Here is a 19,181-nt window from a genome sequence, read left to right on the forward strand (position 1 = left end):
AAATTCTTGGAGAGGCTGCCACAGGTGACATGTTCTCACACTGGCATCCTGAGGACAATTTTTCCCCAAGGCGGATACCACAGCACAGGGAAAGGACGTCTGTCTTTGGGTCCCCACTCAGTGCAGGAATTTTGTCAGGTTGGCTGAGATGTCTCTGCTTTATCTTTTGTACAGCTGGTGATGACTCAACTGAAATGCACATAGGCTGGCCACATTTTTTATAGGTATTAATTTGTTGTTAATTTGGAGTCATTCGAAGTCTTTTATTGAGGTCCCTCTCTCTGTGTCTCGCTTTCCTTCCTATCTCTATCTCTTTGTATCACTCTCTCTCCTTCTCTCTCATGCATGCGCGTGTGCACACACATACACACACACACTATCACTACCATATCACAGCCACCACCATCATCTCTCTCTTACTCCCTTTCTTCCTTTTCTTATACACATAGTAACAACTTGGTGGATAGGGGGAGGTTGGGGGACCAAACAAAACAACCAAAAAACCATAATGAGGAGTCAGGCAACTTGGGTTCTAGTCCTGGTCTCCCACTTACTAGTCATGTGACCTGCACCTGAGCCTTAGTTTCCCCTCTGTAAAATGCACTCATAGAGCTGCACTCATAAAGCTATGAGTGGGAAGGTGTGGGGAAGAAATGAGCACTGGGCAAGGCAGTGCTTTCACCTACACTACACACCTGCAAACCGGGCTCAGGGAGTCCAGATCCCTTTCTCCTCCGTCTCCTTTGATTGGCTTGTTTCCTACGCCTGAGCTTTTGGGATGCTTACCAACTCTTCAAACTGTATATGCCCAGTGGCCCCTTTGAAATTCTGATAGGAACCTTTTCCTCCCCACTTCCCTATGGCCACCACTCACCTGCTTATTGACAAATCTCTGCACGTCAGTGAGAGAAGTTACTCAGGGGAGTAAATTAAGCAAGTGAACATATCTGAAGCCAGGAAAAAAAGGCTTACGATCACCAGGCATTTAAGTGAGCACTCAGTAGGCATTTACAGAATAAATAAATGAAGGATTGACTGAAAGAATAGTGTCCCTGTGCTGAAGGCCACAGTTCCTCCAGGTGGCTGACAAGGGGCAGAGTTAGAGTAGGGTCGAAGAGGTGGCAGTTTCCAGCAATGCACCTGTAGGGTAGAACCATACTTAATTGTTTCTTCAGGGAGGCCAGTGAGTAATTCTCATTGGCTTTGAATATTAAGAGCCCTGTTGCAAGTAAAAGTAAAAAAGTTCTGTCTTCTACATAATAATAGCGAACGTTTCTTGAATATTAACTCTGTGCCAGGTACTATTCTAAGTGGGTGTTTTTGGTATATCATCTTATTTGAGCCTTACAAAACTTCAGGTTACAATTTTTATTCCAGGGTATAGCTGAAAAAAACAAGACCCAAAGAGTTAAGTAACTTATCTGAAAGTACACAGTCAATACCTGGTAAAGCTAAAATTCGAGCCTAATTGTATGCCATTGTCTAAGCTATTAATCACTCTGTTTTGGACACCACATGATGGTACTTATACTTTTATTTATTCAGTGTACAGGGTATGACAAATCCACATTTGGATGCATGGACCCCACAGTAACTTCTCAGTTGTCCCCATTATGCAGATTTGCACCAGAGATTAGAACTTGCTGGTGTAGAAGGAGCCCATGAGATCCACGCTCAGGCCCTGCTGGGTTCTGTGTGGACTTGGGCACTTTATCTAACACTTGGGAAGATAGGAGGTGTGAGGCTCGGTCTTGGATTTGCTAGCGGTTTGCTCTGTGACCCTGGGTGTGTCCTGGAATTTGTCCACATCTCTGTTTTTCTCATGTTTAAATTGAAGGATTTCCACTGAATTATCTCTAAAGGGCTTTCTGGGTCAACTTTCACTAGATAAGATTCTAAGGCTAATAGGCAGATTCTAATCTGCTGGTTGGGTTAGCTCTTCCTGCCTCATATATTTTTTCCAGATAGAGCATTAACATTCTCTAAGTCTGCCCTGCTACCACCCTTTGGTCTCCTCTCTGTGGACCACTGCAACAGGCTCCCTTTAGGTCTCACTGCTTTCACTCTTTCCCCTAGAAATCTCTATTACCCATGTTGAGCCATTTAAAGCATAAATTAGATCATATCAATCATCTGAGAAAAGTTCTTCAATAGCTGTCCAGTAGGTTTACAGTAAGTAAAACCCAAACCCTTTCTCATGCCTTTAAAGTGTTATGCAATCTACCTTTCATCTATTTTTTTGTTTTATTTAATTCCAACCCTCTCCTTTCCTATTCTTCAGCCACACCCACCTTCTATGCCTTTGTACTAGCTATTCTGTCTGCTTAGAACATTCTTTCCTCAGATCTTTTCCTGCCCTCTCTTCCTTTGCCATTCAATTGTTCTACTTTCTGTTTCGTAGAGGGTCTTTATTCCCCAACCACCTAACTTAAAAACATCTTTCACTTTCTCCAGTAACTCTTTTTTTTATTTTTGCACTTTTATTGCCTGACACCTTCTTGCTTATTTATGTATTCATTTATTACTGACTATCTCCATTTACTAAGACGTCCACAAAAGCAGGAAACTTGTTTGTTTTGCTTAATACCATATCCTTGGGGTTTCAGAGAGTACCTGCCACATAGCAGGTGTTCAATAAATGTTTGGTGGAAAAATGAATGAATGATGAAATCAGTGAATCAGCATGAGAACAATTTAGGTTTGAGATGGTGGTAAAGAAACCTAATTTTTTCAAATGAGTTTAGCCTTGAAATGCAGAACAGATGAATAAGGGCAATTGATTCATTCATACTAGCAGATACAGATTGTTTTTACCTCTTCATTCAAAGAACATTCTGGAAGGATTGCAAATTTCGGTGTCATATTGATTTAATGGGAAACCATGTCAAAGATGGTGGAAAGCTCCTTTTGTAAACTATACTGATCAGTTGTTTTTTTAGAAGCTTGGGTTCCCAGGGTTTTGTTCACCTAGGCCCACATAGAGCAGCTGATTTTTGGATACTTGCCCATATATTTGTCATTAGAGAAATAATCTTGTCAGCTAGCCAGTTAGACTGTCCTAACCTTCCAATTTATCAGACAGCTCAGACAGTCGGCTACCACTCTCTATCATAGAATTGGAACTGACAAAAATAAAGCAATATGCCAATATTTGACAGTTCTTGTTTGAAAAATGATACTCACATTGTTGCTACTGCCTTTAAAATAACATTTATCCATTATTAGATTCTTAAAAATAGAAGTACAATGTTTTCTAAGTCAAGTATTTACAGAGAAGGTTAAGTAGATTAAAATAATCTGTGATTCTCTGAAAACCTCATTAGCAATGCTAATTTCTAATATGGTCAGAGCTTCAACTGTGATCTTTCAGTTGAGCAATGGCCTTCAGACAACTTCAAAAGAATTTTTTTTTCCTCTGAATGGAAAAGCTTCTCTCCCCTTTGGTGGACACACCTTCTGGTAAATGCAACAGTTCCTTTCCCTTATAGCCTCTATTTCTAAACATCTGGCCTCTCAAAAGGGGTCCTTTCAGGCCTGTCTGCTGGCCAGTGGGAGGCCTAGCTTGCTAAGCATTTAGCAAACACTGAGAGGAAAATTCCAGAGCCAGAGGATTTCTTCACTGCAGTGGGAGAAAGGAGGTAATCAAAGATAAGGCTACTTTGACCATACTAATAAATGACCAAGAGAGTTAGCCAAGCCTCTTCCATTTTGCTTCAGGAACAATTTCAGCTCTTTCAAGCTATAGCAGTGAGAGCACTTACATCCAATTCACTTATGGAACAACCTTGAAATCTTTAATGGTGCCTTCCTTTCTCTGACTGAGCACAGCTCCTAGCATGGGTAAAATGCAATTTATTGTGATGTGAGCAGGTATATAGAATCAGGGCAGAACTTTTTAGGCCTCTTATCTTTTATTTTCCTTGTAAGAGAAAGTTGTTTTCTCCAACACTGTCTCTTTTCTTTCTCAAATACTAATGAGATAAAATAATATTAATATCACTTGAACATTTGTTAGATCATTAGCTTTCCTCAGTAGGGTTCAAGTCTGTCTGAAAGAATTCTACAGTGAAGCTGGGAGGCACGATAGCTCAGGCCTGTGGTCCTGGAGCATAAGGTAGCAGAGGCCAAGAGTTCGAGACCAGCCTGGGCAACATAGCAAGCACTCATCTATATGACAGTAAAACATAATTTTATTAAAAAATTTCTACACTGAAGCTGAAAGGAGAAGGAAAAATTTGTGGATGCAAGAAAAGCTAAGGAATATAGTGGAACAAGATTGAGAAAATTAGGATATTTGGGTGGAAATGTAGTCACGCTTGGGAGATAAAAGGAGAGAAAATGGTAGTTAAAATAGCAGGTAAAAAGTGTTCAAGACATATTTTCTGAAGACCATGAGTCTAAGCTCTTCAAGGACACAATATCTCACTTATCCCTGTATCCTCAGCCCAAAGCAAAGTGCCCAGCACAGAGCAGCCAAGCAATGACTATTTGCTGAATGAGGGATAAATAGAATTATTTGGAGATAAAATATATATGGTTAAGCATGCTCCCCTTTAGGCAGACATTGTGCTGGAGAGCTTTTGTTTGTCCCTCTAGAGTCACTCTCCTGTCTACTCTGTGTCCCAGCAGGCTGAACTAATGGACTCCATCAATGAGCTCCCTTTCTCTGAGGCATCCTAATGGGAGGTGCTAATAATAAGAAGTACTGCCAGGAAATTAGAGGGTGAGAGGAGACTGAGGTCAGGGTATTTATTCCCTTAGCACCCCCGATGGGTCCTTAAGTTGGCTATGTTCCTCTAGCGAAGGCCACAGGTGCTGTGAAGTGGCCCTTTCCATCCATACAGCTTCTTTCTCTTTCTTTCCTTCTTTTTCTTTCTTTGTCTCCATTCTTCCTCTCCCCTCCCCTCCCTCCCTCCCTCCTTCCCTTCCTTCTTTCCTTCCTTCCCTCCCTTCCTTTCTTTCTTGCTTTTCCCTTTCTTCTTTCTCTTTCTCTCTCTCACTCTTCTTTCTTTGTCTCTCCTTCCTTCCCTTTTCTTTTTTATTTAAACTTTGTTTACCTCTTTTCAATTTGCCCCTTCAAAAAACTCCCCTCAATCACTCTGTTTGAGTGTGCCAGCTATTTCCTGTCTGAAACCTGACTAACACAAACAGGCGGATTCTAGTTCCAGCTCTGTATATTACTACCTATGTGGTCTTGTCACTTGCCCTAACCGATCAAATTGGGTGCTTGTAAACTAATGCATACAAAGTATTAAGTGCATACCAAGCATTTAACATCTAACAATAATAAGAATGACAGTGATACCCTTTGCCAGCATGTTTGTTTGATAGAGATAATGCACATGCTCTTTTATTTTGTCTCTAAAGGAAAGAGCTGTTCATGTTTTAGAAAGAAAAGGGGCCAGGCACAGTGGCTCATGCCTGTAATCCCAGCACTCTGGGAGGCCGAGGTGGGCAGATCACTTGAGGTCAGGAGTTTGAGACCAGCCTGGCTAACATGGTGAAATCCCGTCTCTACTAAAAATATAAAAATTAGCTGGGTGTGGTGGCAGTTGCCTGTAATCCCAGCTACTCAGGAGGCTGAGGCAGGAGAGTTGCTTGAATCTGGGAGGCGGAGGTTGCAGTGAGCCGAAATCGTGCCACTGCACTTCAGCCCTGGCAACAGAGCAAGACTCAGTCTCAAAAAGAAAGAAAGGAAAGGGAGAAGAAAAGGAAAATCCATACTGTGTTGAGAAAGATTTAACAGTTTTTCCCCGCTGGAATATCAGGGGAGTATGGAAATGACATTGAGGCACATGTCTTGAAGCAAAGAAAGATTTGTTGAAAATGGTTTTGACTATTGGCATTTCTGAGTATTCAGAGTACATGGGTCAATCCAGTCAGCCTATCAATCAGGTCCATGAAGAGTTGCTTCTTTTTGACGCTTGCTGGAGGGCTGTCCATGGATTCCTGGATGTTCATCCACAGGCCCTGGATCTCAGGCAATAATTCCAGATCTATTAAGTGCTAATTACCCCCTCTGCTTTCATTTCTGTCCTAATTAAATACTTCAAGCCACTGGAGGGGCTGAGTCCCTTTAGAAGCTCCCTAAATGTCCCAAAAAGACTTTGACTCAGGAGACAAGGTGGCTCAGATATCGCATATCATGTCTAAGACCCACCTGGGGGCTCACGTCCTCAATAGGAAACAATTCTCAAATCCATGAGAACTTTGTTAATCTTCTAAAGTAAAAGGGCAACCATTAATTCGCCTAAAAATTTCAATTCTGCAATTGTTTATGGCGTATGTGTTATATGCCAGGCACATGCTAAACTCTGTGGATACAGTGGTGAAACAGGTAAACATGGTCCCTGCTGAAAGAAACTTAGAATCTTTCTGAGTTACTGTGCAAGTCAGGACCTTATGGGCCTGGTATATAAATAATGCTCAATACACATTGTTATATGATTGAGTACATAATGCTGAATTACTCCGACATATTTCTTAATTTTAAAGGTTAAGTATATGAACATATTGGCCTAGACTTGCAATGTTCAAAATGTAAAATACAACCATCAAATATTTTGGTAAAATTTGTGAATATGTGAGAATATAGGTGGTACATTCAAATAACCAAATCATCTCAGCTTACAATGTAATTATAGGCATAATATTTAATAGCTCAGTTTTTAAGCTGAATGCCAGGAATTCCACGAAGATGCTCCAGGGCACACCATGGAGGTGGGAGGGTGTGCTAGGGGCAGCCAAAGGAACCAGGGTTCCACATCCCTTCTCTGCTTCAACCAGGCCACTCCACTGTTTTCTCAATATCCCAGGTTTCTGAACATGATTGCATTTGAACAAAATGTTTTGGATCTTAAAAGAAAAACTGTGGAGAACCACTCATGTAATGGAGAAATTTGGCAATTGTGATTTCCTATCATGGACCTTTCTGATTCCAATAATGGTGCTAATATTTATTTCTGGGTATTAGCTTAAGTGCTGTGCATGGATTATGTCATTTGATTATCAATTATCCCAATCTACCAGAATCTACTGTTATCATCATTTTACAAACGAAGATGACAAGGTTTAGTGTGGTTCAGTAAGTTGCCAAAGTCTGCCTAGAGAGTAAGTATTTGAATAAAGGCTTGAACCTGGGTTGTCTGTTTCCAAAGGCCAGGTTATAAATCTCTAGATTACCCAGTCTTGCGAATGTGGGCAAGTTTAGCACGCACAAGGTGGGAGATGGGCATTTCCTCTCTGACAGTTGTTTAGAACTTAAAACAATGTTGTATTTCAGTTGCATAATTTCTGGTGATTATATCTACTTTTCTGGTGCAGGGGATTAAAAGTGGTCCCACCATAAACTGCTGAACAGTAGACTCATTCTTCCTGCAGTCTTGCATAGCACACAATATTACATTGTTCATAGTAGGCACTAAACAAGCCTTTGCTTATTATTAAAGAAGAGAAAATAAATGACTTTTCTTAGGCCTATTTTCATAATTCTAGTCAAAAATAGCAGAGATACATCTGTTTGTTTTCCTTCTATTATTTTTTATAACAGGGAGAGCTCTATCAGCAAATTGATGGCTTAGGAGTTTAGCTGTTCCTAACACACATTTCTTAAAGCCTGGTGTGGAACCAGAAGATGAATAGTTGTTGCTATGATTAAGGATTAAGACTTTATATCAGAGGTCCCTGAGGTCCAGTTTTTACAAGAATCTTGTTAGTACTGTAATAAGAGTGAAAGAAGAAAAACATGGAAACCATTTTCAATAATCTTGCTCAGTACACTGAGATAGGAATAGTAAATTCCATCAAGAGGTACGTGACTTTTTCGCTGATCATTTCCGCATGAAGGGAGGGTGTCATAGCCAACTGCATGTATTGATGAGACTCTCTTAGCCTTTCTAAACTTCCATTTCTTCACCTGTAAAATGGGAATAACAATGCTGAGTTATATAAATAATATGCAGCTGAGGCTGGTGGAAAGTACAATGACACAAGTGAAATTGTATTCTCTCTGCTAAAGCTACAGGCAAGATAGATTTCAGAATCAAATGCTTACAAAATGGCTTTCTGGTTTTTCTTTCCTTTTCAACAAATTGAGTTAAAAAAAACCCTGTTAAACCAATATGCCTCCAGAACCCAGACCAAATTACAGCTCTTAATAAAATAAGGCGTGGGTAGGAAAGAGGATGAAAGTCTGTTTCTCCCCATGTAGTTTATGAAATGTAGAGTGTATAACATTTGAGTGTTCTCATGGAGCTCCAAAGAGCCTCGTCATGATCTGCTTGATTAGGATTCCATCTGAAAGCATTCTCCCCACTCTGCTCCCAGCTCCTGCCCCACCCCAGTCTCAGGGATATGTGTGGTGATGATGCCCTGCAGCAAAGGAATGGAGTTGGTCTAAAGGGATCTGGGGCATTATTCTAATTGGAGTGCTTATGAAATATTTGTAAAAACCTCTCTCTTTTGATGAGTATGTCTTACGCCAGAGGTGTTTCTGCATCCCTATGGTATGAGGGTAATCCATTTAGCTGGTAAAATTTCTACAATTTTATTAACCGCAAAATCCCTCCTATCTGGGTGAGGCTTCTTATATTTCTGATTTACATCTTCCCAAACCCTCGGATTCAGGGCTGCAAGGGGAGGCGCTGCAGCTCTGGTATCCCATGGGGCAGTGGTGAAGCCACCATGAAGCAGCTCATGCGAAAGTACTTTGAGAAGTAAAACGTGCAGTACCAAGTACAGTTATTCTTAGTTTCTGTGTTCAGTGACCCTCCATAAATATAAGACAAAACTATCTTTCCCCCAATAGTTGATTATGTATTACTGCAGGCGTGTGTAGAACAGTCCAAAATGCCATGTGAACTGTTCATTCTCACACAGAGAAAAACCAGTTTTCTTTCTTCAGCTGTGCCTCTATTTTTAAAATAGAATGTCTTACCAATGTCTTCCTTAAAATGTTAGTTCTTTCTTACACCATCCCCAAGTCTTTAAATGATACAAATTAAGAGAGTCAGTCTGAAGAACAGGACATTCTGATATTTCCAGAATGTCACTTATCTCAACTCTAGGAGCAACACTTCTCCTCTCATTTTGCTGAAAGTGTGGAGACAAAAACTCCCTGTAAGGGGCTGTAGCGCCACTTGTTCTGACATTAGTTATAATACAAGGAAAGTCAGCCTTAGACTGTTCAGAAAAAACTTCCACCCTTTCTGTTACAACACACAATGCTCTGTGATATGGATCCTGGGGAACAAAGGCACATAGCAACGTCGTTCTCAGACTTGGCTGCCCATCAGAATCACCTGGGCAGCTTATAAAATAACATGGATTCTCAGTTCCAAACCTGGACCTCCTGAATCAGAAGCCAGGAGAGTAGAGTACTTAGAAATCTGGAATGATCAACTTCCCCGGCGCCCCTTTCCCACAGGGAACTTGACAAGGAATCTTTGCACAGCACATGAAGCCAGGGATTGTACCGAATGATCCTCAACAAGGCCACCATAACTTATCAGACAAGGTGAGTTCCATGTTCAACACAAGTAAGAAGTGTTGTGGGAAGGGGAGTCTCATCAAAGGTGAGAGGCTGGCGGCAGGCATCAGCTCCACGGTGTGGAAACATATCAGTGAGGCCTCAAGCCCACCTCTCCTTCTCCTACCTCTTTCTTGTCTGGGTCTGCCTCTTTCAGGGAGCATGCTGCTACACACCAAAACAAGAGGAGGCGCTACTCGAAAAACAATAAGAGCAATGACAAGGTTGAAATGTATGTGCCAGGCCCTTTCCTAAGCAATTCATAGGAATTAATTCATTTAATCCTCCTTAAGATACAATTAAATTAAAAAAAATTAAAGGTCAAAAGCACATGGAAATACTCCTGGAACCATTTCTTAGAATCAGCTTGGATTCTGCTGTCTTACCTCAAACCATCCCTAATCTTTTCCATGTCAGTTCATCAACACTGCTTCCACCAGGAGGCTTGAGCAATGCTGTCTTGGGGTTGCCCCTCCCCGAGAATGTCCTCCTGAGAGACAAGGACATAAATGCAAGTAGTTTATTTGGGAGATGATTCCAGAAAAGAGAGTGGGGAATTGAGACAGGGAAATGAAGGGAGCTGATAAAGAATGCATTCATGAGCAGGTGCCTGTGCTAGGCAACTGGGATTACCTCACTGGGGTGCTATGGAAGACAGTGTGCACACGCTTCAGAGGTATTATAGGAAGCGCAGGAAGCAGGTACATTTATCCTCCAACTCTCTTCTTTTACTGGCTCCTGCAAGCATCAAATTCCCTGCATTTCTGGCCTATCCCTCTTCACAGCCTGAAGCCCTCAGTTAGAGAGAACTGGCCTCCAGACAGAATGCTCAGGGCCTGTGTGGTGAGTGCTGCAGATTTAAGTGCATGGCCTTAACAGTGCCTGCTGCAATGCATACAGGTGCTTTGGAAAGGTCTAAGTCACAAACAGGGAAGAAAAAAAAGAAAAGAAAAGGGAAACTATGACTTTTTAAAATGAGGGCTCCAAGGAAAGATTATGTTGGTTCTAGCTGTACTTCTTGGTGATTTTTTTTTCTTTTTGCTTGTTGGTTTTGTTTTTAATGGGCTTGATGATTTGTGTAACGGTTCACGCTTTCTTCTTCTTTTGTTTGCAGCCATGTGCTTTCAAGCCTCTGCCCTTGGTTTATGCTGTTCTCTCCACACAGAGTGCTTTGCTTCTCTCCTCGGCCAACCATGACTCTACTTTTCCTTCAAAAGACCAGATAAATGACCACTTCCATCCTTTTTAGTTTTTTCTCATGTATAACCCTTATGTCATCCTGTGTCATAGTTAGCCATCTTCATGTTTGTCTCTTCTCTTAACCCAGTATTTTGCGAGTGAGAGGTGATAAACAAATACCCACGCACTGAATGGACAGACCTAATCTAAACAATGAGATCTCAAGCTTCTTATTCGTAACACCTGATTTAACTTCGGACCCTGGGCACATGATTGTGGAAGAAATATTTCACTTCCCCTTGCCCATTTTCAAAATTGTTAGGTCATTCAATGTTGTTGATTTCTAGTGTTTTCTTTTCTGTCCTTCCTATCAGGGTAAGTTCCACATCACTAGTAGATTGAAATCACAGCTCAAATATGTCTTAATATTGAGGTGGCACCAGTGAGTGCATAAGTCCACTAGGTTAATGAGCCAACATTATTAAATACAGGTAAAGAAATAGAGAAGTGTTGTTGGCTCTGCTGCCCAGGAAGCAACAGCTTCACAAATCAACTTCCAGTTTTAGAAACAAATGTCCATATCTCACTCTGCTGAAAGGCCACTTTCCCTGTAGGGGATTCATGATTAGGTTTGTGAACTCCTACTCATCCTTCAAAACCCAGCTCAGTTGTCACCCCCTCTGTGAAGAGGAAAAGAGGAAAGAAGCTGACATTCGTGGAACACTTACTCTTCCAGCTACTGCGTGTGGCACTTTACTTGTGTCATTTTATTTTATTCTCCCAACAGCACTGCAAGGTAGAAGTTAGCCCCATTCTTCAGAAAGAAAAAAAAAAAATGGCATGAAGCAAAAATCCAACAAATAAGTGATGAAAATAAGCTTCGAAGCTGGGTCTCTCAGATAGCACAGTGTTATACCTTCTGTTAGCTTAGATTGCCTTCCACATCGTTTATATAATAAACTGTTTTGAGTACATATGGCCTCATCCTGTGTCATAATAAATCCTCAGCAAAATATCTGTTAGTTGGATATTATCAACCACATTTCACAGGGATGCAAAGGTCTAGGAAGTGCTTTTCTTCTTCTGTCTTCTGTCCTTCCACACTGGTTGATCCGTTTCAGTTATACTATTTGTCTTAAGACTTCACAATTATGTACATCTATTTCTATCTTCCAAACAAGAACACAATTTCCATGAGGATAAGGGTGTGTGTGTGTGGTGTGTGTATTCTCAGTGTAGGGGTGAATGAATGAAACTGTGGAATGAATAAACTCACTTATACCCTAAAATAAAATGTAAATATATGTTAATGCTTTGAAAAAGTCTTTAATCTATTTGAAAAACTGACCTTTGATAAAATAAGGTTATGGAATATTTAATGTCCTAAGTACAATTAGCCCACATTGGATGCATTTCATTTATTCACTCAGGTCATGCATATCTGTACCTCCCTCACATCTGGCAACGTGCCAAAGTTTCAGATTCCCAACAACCTGGCTCTTTTCTATGTTTTGATGTAGGCAAGAACCAAGAAAAAAAAAATCAGACAAAGGATATGTCACCAAGCCTTTCATACACTAATGACCATGTACCTTGCTCAGATGAGAGGCTCCCTAGTCCTTACCCAGAGCCTAATTCCTCTTCTTTGTCAAATAGTCCTAATAAGGTTGGTTTTTTCTAAGTTGACAGCATATTAGAAGAAGCCAAGTAAAACGGAACAAACTGTCAGAAGAAGGCACACTTAGAGCCCCATGGGAACAAGAGAGAGCACAAAAACAATGAAGGGGCATAAAGAAGAACTTGAAAGCATGACATTCTCAGAATATTTTATGTAAGGGCAAAGAAACCCTGCTCTGCTTCACAGGTTCTGAGGATGTCGTTGCATTCTGGCAAAGAACAATGTTGTCAAAAAACTGTTGAAGTGTTTTCCATCAACTCTATTTTAAAACACAAGGATGTCAACAAGTTATATATTTAACTAATAATTTCTATTTAAAATAGTTACGATCTTTTTTAAAACAACCTGAGAATTTGGTTCTTAAGTGACAAAACTTTGACTATCAGAAATCACATCTATTAAGGAAGAATTTTTTCCCTAGGGATTCCAAAGATTGCTAAAATGTTGCAGTGCTGAGATGGTGCCAGTCCTGGTACTATACAGAGTGAGTAGAAGTGCTAAGAATAATTGGGTGTCTCATGGCTAAATTCCACTTGAGATCCACAGCCACTAGATATATTTTGGAGATCTATTTAACTTTAGTAGTTTGAGGCTCTTTCCAATGTTACCCACCTACATGCTCTACAGAGAAGAAGACTATATTGGCTTATGATATGCACATTATTGACACAATCCTTTCAGCATAGTGAATAATGTAGTTGTTAATCTTCGCTTGTTATGGCTCCTCTTACTGTTTTTTGCTCTCAAACATTGTTTGTGACACCAACAGGATTATAACCACCTATATGAAATAATAAAGGTACAAAGAAAAAAGAAAAATCTTTCACAGCCCTAATTGCCAACACATCAGTTCTCTGCATTTTCCATATGCCTTCCAGTTCTCATTCATGTGTGTAGCAGATTGATTGAACAAAATGACCCTATTATTCTTTTTCCTGTGTCCACATTCATTCTATGTTACTTTGTGGCCTTTCTTATGCAAGAAATAGAGTTGATTTTCTCACTCCTTGAATCTGGAGTCACCTCATATCTTTTTCTGGTCAACAGAATACGGCAGAAGTGAAATTGTGCACAATCTGAGCCTAGGTCTCAAGCTGCCTTGCAGTCCCCACTATCTTGGAACTTTTCCAAGTCATCATGTGAATAAGCCTAGGCTAGCCTGTTGCATGACACTGAAGAGACACATGATCTATCATCCCCGTTGCTCTAGCCAACAGCCAGCTGACCAATAGACTTGTCAGGAAGGCCATCCTAGCCTAGACCAGTCAGTATCTGGCTGACCCAAATGCTGACACCCAAACAAGCCCAGCTGATCAGCAGAACCACTTGTTTTCCCATAGACAAATAAACAGTAACAAATGCCTATTGTTTTAAGCATTGAGTTTTACATGATTTATTATGCAGCAATAGTTGATAAAACACGCATACCTAGAGTTGACCTAGTCATATTCATATTGTAAATCATGCTTCTAATAGCTATGTTAGGTTTCATATAGTGAACATACAATAATTTATTTTAATATTTCCCCAACTGGGGGATATTTAATTAGTCTACAGTTACTAAATAGAGGCAAAATGTGACATAAACAGCACATGTTATTGATCTTCTAACAATGATTTCAAATCCTGAATTTTCTGATGATGAATTCTGTGGCTTTGGCCTACTTAACCTCAATACACCTGCTTTTTAAAATCTGTGAAATGGGAAGAATGATTCTTCGAGATTTCATTTTTAAGACTCAAGATGATATATAACGGTCTAGTGTCTGAATGCAGTGTAGTTAATCAATAAATGGAAGATATCATATAAACAATGCTGCAATTCATTTAATTCCCAAATATGAAATTGTTGGTTCAAAGATAAGGGCAATAAAAAAGAGAAGGAAATTAAATGAGCAGACAGACAATACATTTTTTAAAAAACTAGTGCTTAGAGGTAATTACTGACTTCAATTTCCATTTCTGGAGTTGAGAGGCACTGAAGGAATCATTATTCTGCCACGGTATACTTGGCTTGGACCTTGGAAATCAGAAATCATCACTCTGGTGGTTATTAAACAAGAGTGTGTGGCAAGAGCTGTATGAGAAAGAGCTAATGATCTTGTTTAACATGCAGGTTCTCAAGCCACACATCCAGAGATTCTGATCCAGTAGATCTGGGTTTGAGCCCAAGAATCTCTGTATGCTCTGAGCTCTCCCCCAGGGGATTAATCAGAATCTACCAGTTTGGGGAACAACTGCCTTATTTCCCCCCACTCCTCAGTTGTGGAGGGAGATCAAAGGCTAAGAAGGGTTAAGTAAGAAGCTTCCATCTCCTCAGAGACAACCGGTGGCTGAGATGGGGCGAAAGGGCCCAGTCCTTCAGCTTTCTGAGCAGTGTTTCCATGTGGCTTACAAGAACTATCCTGAGTTCATCAAAGGACAGAAATCTGCTGAGACCCTTGTTCTAAGTATGTACTTTTCTTCCCAAGGCCAGTCCCTCTCTCATCCTAGTTGATACATACTTTATACACTGGGGAAATGATTAATGTGAATACATTATTTATTCTTTACTGAGAACTTGTCCTTTGAGCTGTAACCAAAGTAACTGACTTTCAGACAAGTTGAAATATGCCAAGAAATGGTTTGTCTTGTATATCAATATATAGCTCAGTGTTGGCTTTCAAAAAAAAAAAAAACAAAAAACAGTAAATAAAATCAAGGTAACAGATTCTTTTACATTTTATTGTCTCCTTGGGGCTTTGTAATACTTTTTTTTTTTTAAAGATAAAGAACTTGCCATTTTATATAACTCATCCTTTCAAACAAGTAGCTTGAGACCTGTTTGCCTTCCAAGTTTGAATTTTAGGAGGACACTCTTCTGTCATGTCATTTCTTGAAGAAATGCAGCCGTCAGTATGGATATACCCAAGAAGCATATTTATTCTGGTAGAACTAGAAGGCTCGACACAGTTTTATTTAAAATTATTTTAAATTAATTTTGAAGTTGAATTCAAATGCAAAGCAACTTAAATTATTTGCTGAGACAAAAAAAAAAAAAGAAATTCTGTCACCAGGACTGCCCTGCAGTGGAAAAAGTTTAGCAGTTTTTTTTTTTTTTTCTTTTAGTCTCCTTATTGGTAGGCACAACAGCTTGAAGAAACCAAATGGCCTGGATGCCAAAAGCAATTTTGTGACCCCCTATCAGAGGAAGTGAAGACCAGTGAGAAATCAGTGCAGACCAGAGACGGTGACCTCTAGTTACCTTTGAATCATTAACATATCATTCTTGTACTAAAATCCCCTCTGCTAAGTGAAGATCACCACCATTTTGTGTATATGCAATATACGGAGAAGCATGTTCATGAATTGCACCCACCACTTGGAACTCCACCCTATACATGCCTGCATACCTCCCCCTACATTCAACTCCTTGAAACTTCCATACCTCCCATCGCCTGGGAAGAAGTGCCTTTAGATCATGACCTCCTCTTCTTTGGCCACTGAATAAAACCTGATTGCCTTTCTAATTTGACATTCTTTCTTTGTGGTTGACATAAAATAGGGAAAGAATGCAGGTTACTGGTGCCAGTTCCAGCCCAAGTCAACTGTCTGCAGAGTCAAGCTTCATGTGCCTAATCAGTGAAAGTAATTTGTGGTACAATGATTGAAAGAATAATGTTTGAGAAGACAAGGGCTTGAATGCTTCCCCACTTACAGGCACATAACCTTGGAAAATGACTCAGCTTCTCTAAGCCTTATCATCTTCATCCATGTAATGGGCATACTTACAGCAAACTTTTGTTGAACACATTATACACTAGGACATTTAAAAAAGTCTATTTCTGGCCAGGCATGGTGGCTCATGCCTGTAATTCCAGAACTTTGGGAGGCCGAGGCGGGTGGATCACAAGGTCAGGGGTTCAAGACCAGCCTGGCCAATAGTGAAACCCCATTTCTATTAAAAATACAAAACAATTAGCTGGGCGTGGAGGCACATGCCTGTAATCCCAGCTACTCAGGAGGCTGAGGCAGGAGAATTACTTGAATCCGGGAGGTGGAGGTTGCAGTGAGCCGAGATTGCGCTACTGCACTCCAGCCTGGGTGACAGAGTGACACTTTGTCTCACTTTAAAAAAAAAAAAAAAAGAAGTCTATTTCCATGAGTTCATTTAACACTTACAATAATTCCATGAGTTAGTGTTATTTTTATCCCTGTTTTACATATCTGAATGCTGTGGTTCAGAGAGATTAAGTAACCTGCCTAAGGTCACACAGATAGTAATGGATGAAGCCTGAATTTGAACCTAGGCAGGCAGATCCCAGAGCCTAAGAATTCAATAAAAATAGTCCCTGCCAAGAGCTTGGAAGTGTGCTTATAATGAGAGCTCAAAAATGGTACCTTAATATTGTTATCAGAGAAGAGCACCTTGAAGCTTATTCCTACATGAGGAGTTCTCTCCTGGGACTGTAAACCACCTTCATATCATTATTTACCTTTAATCATTTGTAGCATATATACCCATAATAACAAATTAACCTATACCTCCCCTATCTCTTTTCAGTCTCTTTAAATAATGTCTATTACCGTCTGAAAAACACGAAAACTACACAGAATAAAGTTTACCGTATACTATCAAACAGTTGACTACTCTTTGGGTGGAGAGTTTATCCTTCCAGTGTTTTCTTTACACATGAGTATTTGCCCATTTCCCCCCAAAATGGGGATTATTCTATAAATAGGATTTAATCCTGTTTTTCCTCCCTGATGTTTATATCATGAGCATTTTTCCATCTCATGCACTATTCTGTGAAAATAGAATTTTTGTGATGACACAATATTTCATTTTAAAGATAAAATGGAGAGAGGTAAGGGGAGCAGGAAGACGACCCTTTCCCCTCCTCCCCGCTAACAGGGTGGATCTAATGTGATTGGGATTGGGCACATATGCTAGGAAGGATCATTGCGCTAAAAAATTCACACACAAGGGTATTTCTCTTCCTTAGTTGAGGAAAGATTACTGCCTTTGTATGAAGCTTTTCCTTTGTGTCCCTCCCTCTCACTGAATAGAGTGGTGTAAGCAAGATATTTTGGTCTGAACTTAGGAAGAGTGGTAAGGAAAATTCTCCTAAGAATAAAGAGAATAAAGTCCAGTACAACTTACTAATAGCTCCCCTCCCTCCAAAGTGCCCCATATTGTCAAAGGGATTGTTGATATTGTGTACATTTTGGTGTGTGCTAACAGAGTGATTGCAAACCTAAGCCTGTTTATTTTTTTAATTAGCAAGGTTTAAAGATACTATGGTTTTCTTACCTAAGAATCAAAACAAACACATTTGATATATATAATAATATAATAATTACAATAAAATGGAAATAATAAGTAATTGTTATTGAGTCTTTACTATGTGCTAAATGCTCTATGCATACTTATTTAATGTCTCAATCATTCTCCAAGGTAAAGATTGTTCTCATTTTGCAAAAGAGGAAATGGAAGCTGAAGTAGTTCCAAAGGTGTCATGGGCATGGGTGGAGGAGCCAGGATTTCAATGCAGACTGACTTACCTTCAAAATAGTATTTTCCTACATGACACCCCACCAAGATGTTTTCTTTGAACTATAGGTGATTTTAAAAAAAAAAAAACAAAAAAAAAAAACCTTTTATTTTAAAATAGTTTCAAATTTACAGAAAAGTTGCAAGAATATAACAGAGAGTTTCCATATACCTTGCACCCAGTTTCCTTTATTTTTGACATTACTAGGGTACATTTGCCACAACTAATGAACTAACATTGATATGTTATTATGAACTAAAGCTCATAATTTATTCTGAGTTTCTTAGTTTTTAACCTCATGTGCCTTTTCTGTTTTAGAATCTCACTCAAGATACCACATTACATTTATTCGTGATGTCTCCTTAGACTGTAAATTTCTCAGATTTTCCTTGTTTTTGATGACCTTGACATTTTGAAGAGAACTGGTAAAGTATTTTATAGAATGTCTCTCACTTTGGATTTTTCTGATGCTGTTCTCATATTTAGACAAGGGTTATTTATAGGTGATAATTTAAAAACAAAATAAAGTGAAACTTTATGTAACTGCCAAACCAGCCCAAACTGACCCTACTCTGCTGGTAACAGAATGTTGCATTAGCTTATAGGCATTAACAGAGCCAAGGCTGCAAGTCATACAGCCCAGGCATGTGTAACAGAAACAGCTTTGACCTCTAACAACATCCAGAACCAATGATTCCTCCTTATGGAACCAAGAAGATGGGACATGACCAGAACCTGCTGGAATATGACCACCGGAACTCTTTCAAAGCAAGTGGTCTGTTGGCCAGGAAGATCTGGGATTAAAATCTGCCTCAACATGCCTTACTGTAAGTGGTCAAATTTGAAGACCTCCAACTGGACCCTGCCAAGCCAACATTTGTAAATCCTTTCTCTTGTCATCCAACCCCTTAATACTTGCCCCAGGCCCCAAGTGTGAGAGACTGATTTGAGTCTATCTCCTGTCTCCTTGCTGGCCAGCCTTGTAATAAAGCCTTTCTTTTCTCAAAAGCTGGTGCCATAGTATTAGCTTCTATGTGTGGTAGGCAGGAAGTCCATTGCTGTATAACAGTTACTCAATATCCACCACCAGCATGAACAAACACTAATGTTTTCCATACTTGCTTCTGAATCTCTTAAATGAAAAAAATAGATGATGAAACTGAGCTCCCTTTTAGGTCTGTCTCCAGTTTTATTCCCTTTTCTCCCAAAGTCATGAATTTGTATTTTTTCATCCATGTTGTTATGTACATGTGTTACATATATT

The 19,181-nt window shown here is 39.7% G+C and overlaps 1 protein-coding gene across 1 annotated transcript in view; it reads right to left on the bottom strand.

The window, feature by feature from the left end:
• Positions 1-19,181, bottom strand: part of SYNPR (synaptoporin) — a 327,904-nt gene that overhangs the window by 169,100 nt on the left and 139,623 nt on the right. The gene's annotated exons all lie outside the window — the stretch shown is intronic.

This window comes from Theropithecus gelada, chromosome 2 (assembly GCF_003255815.1).
Source record: "Theropithecus gelada isolate Dixy chromosome 2, Tgel_1.0, whole genome shotgun sequence".
NCBI classification, from domain to species: Eukaryota; Metazoa; Chordata; class Mammalia; order Primates; family Cercopithecidae; genus Theropithecus; species Theropithecus gelada.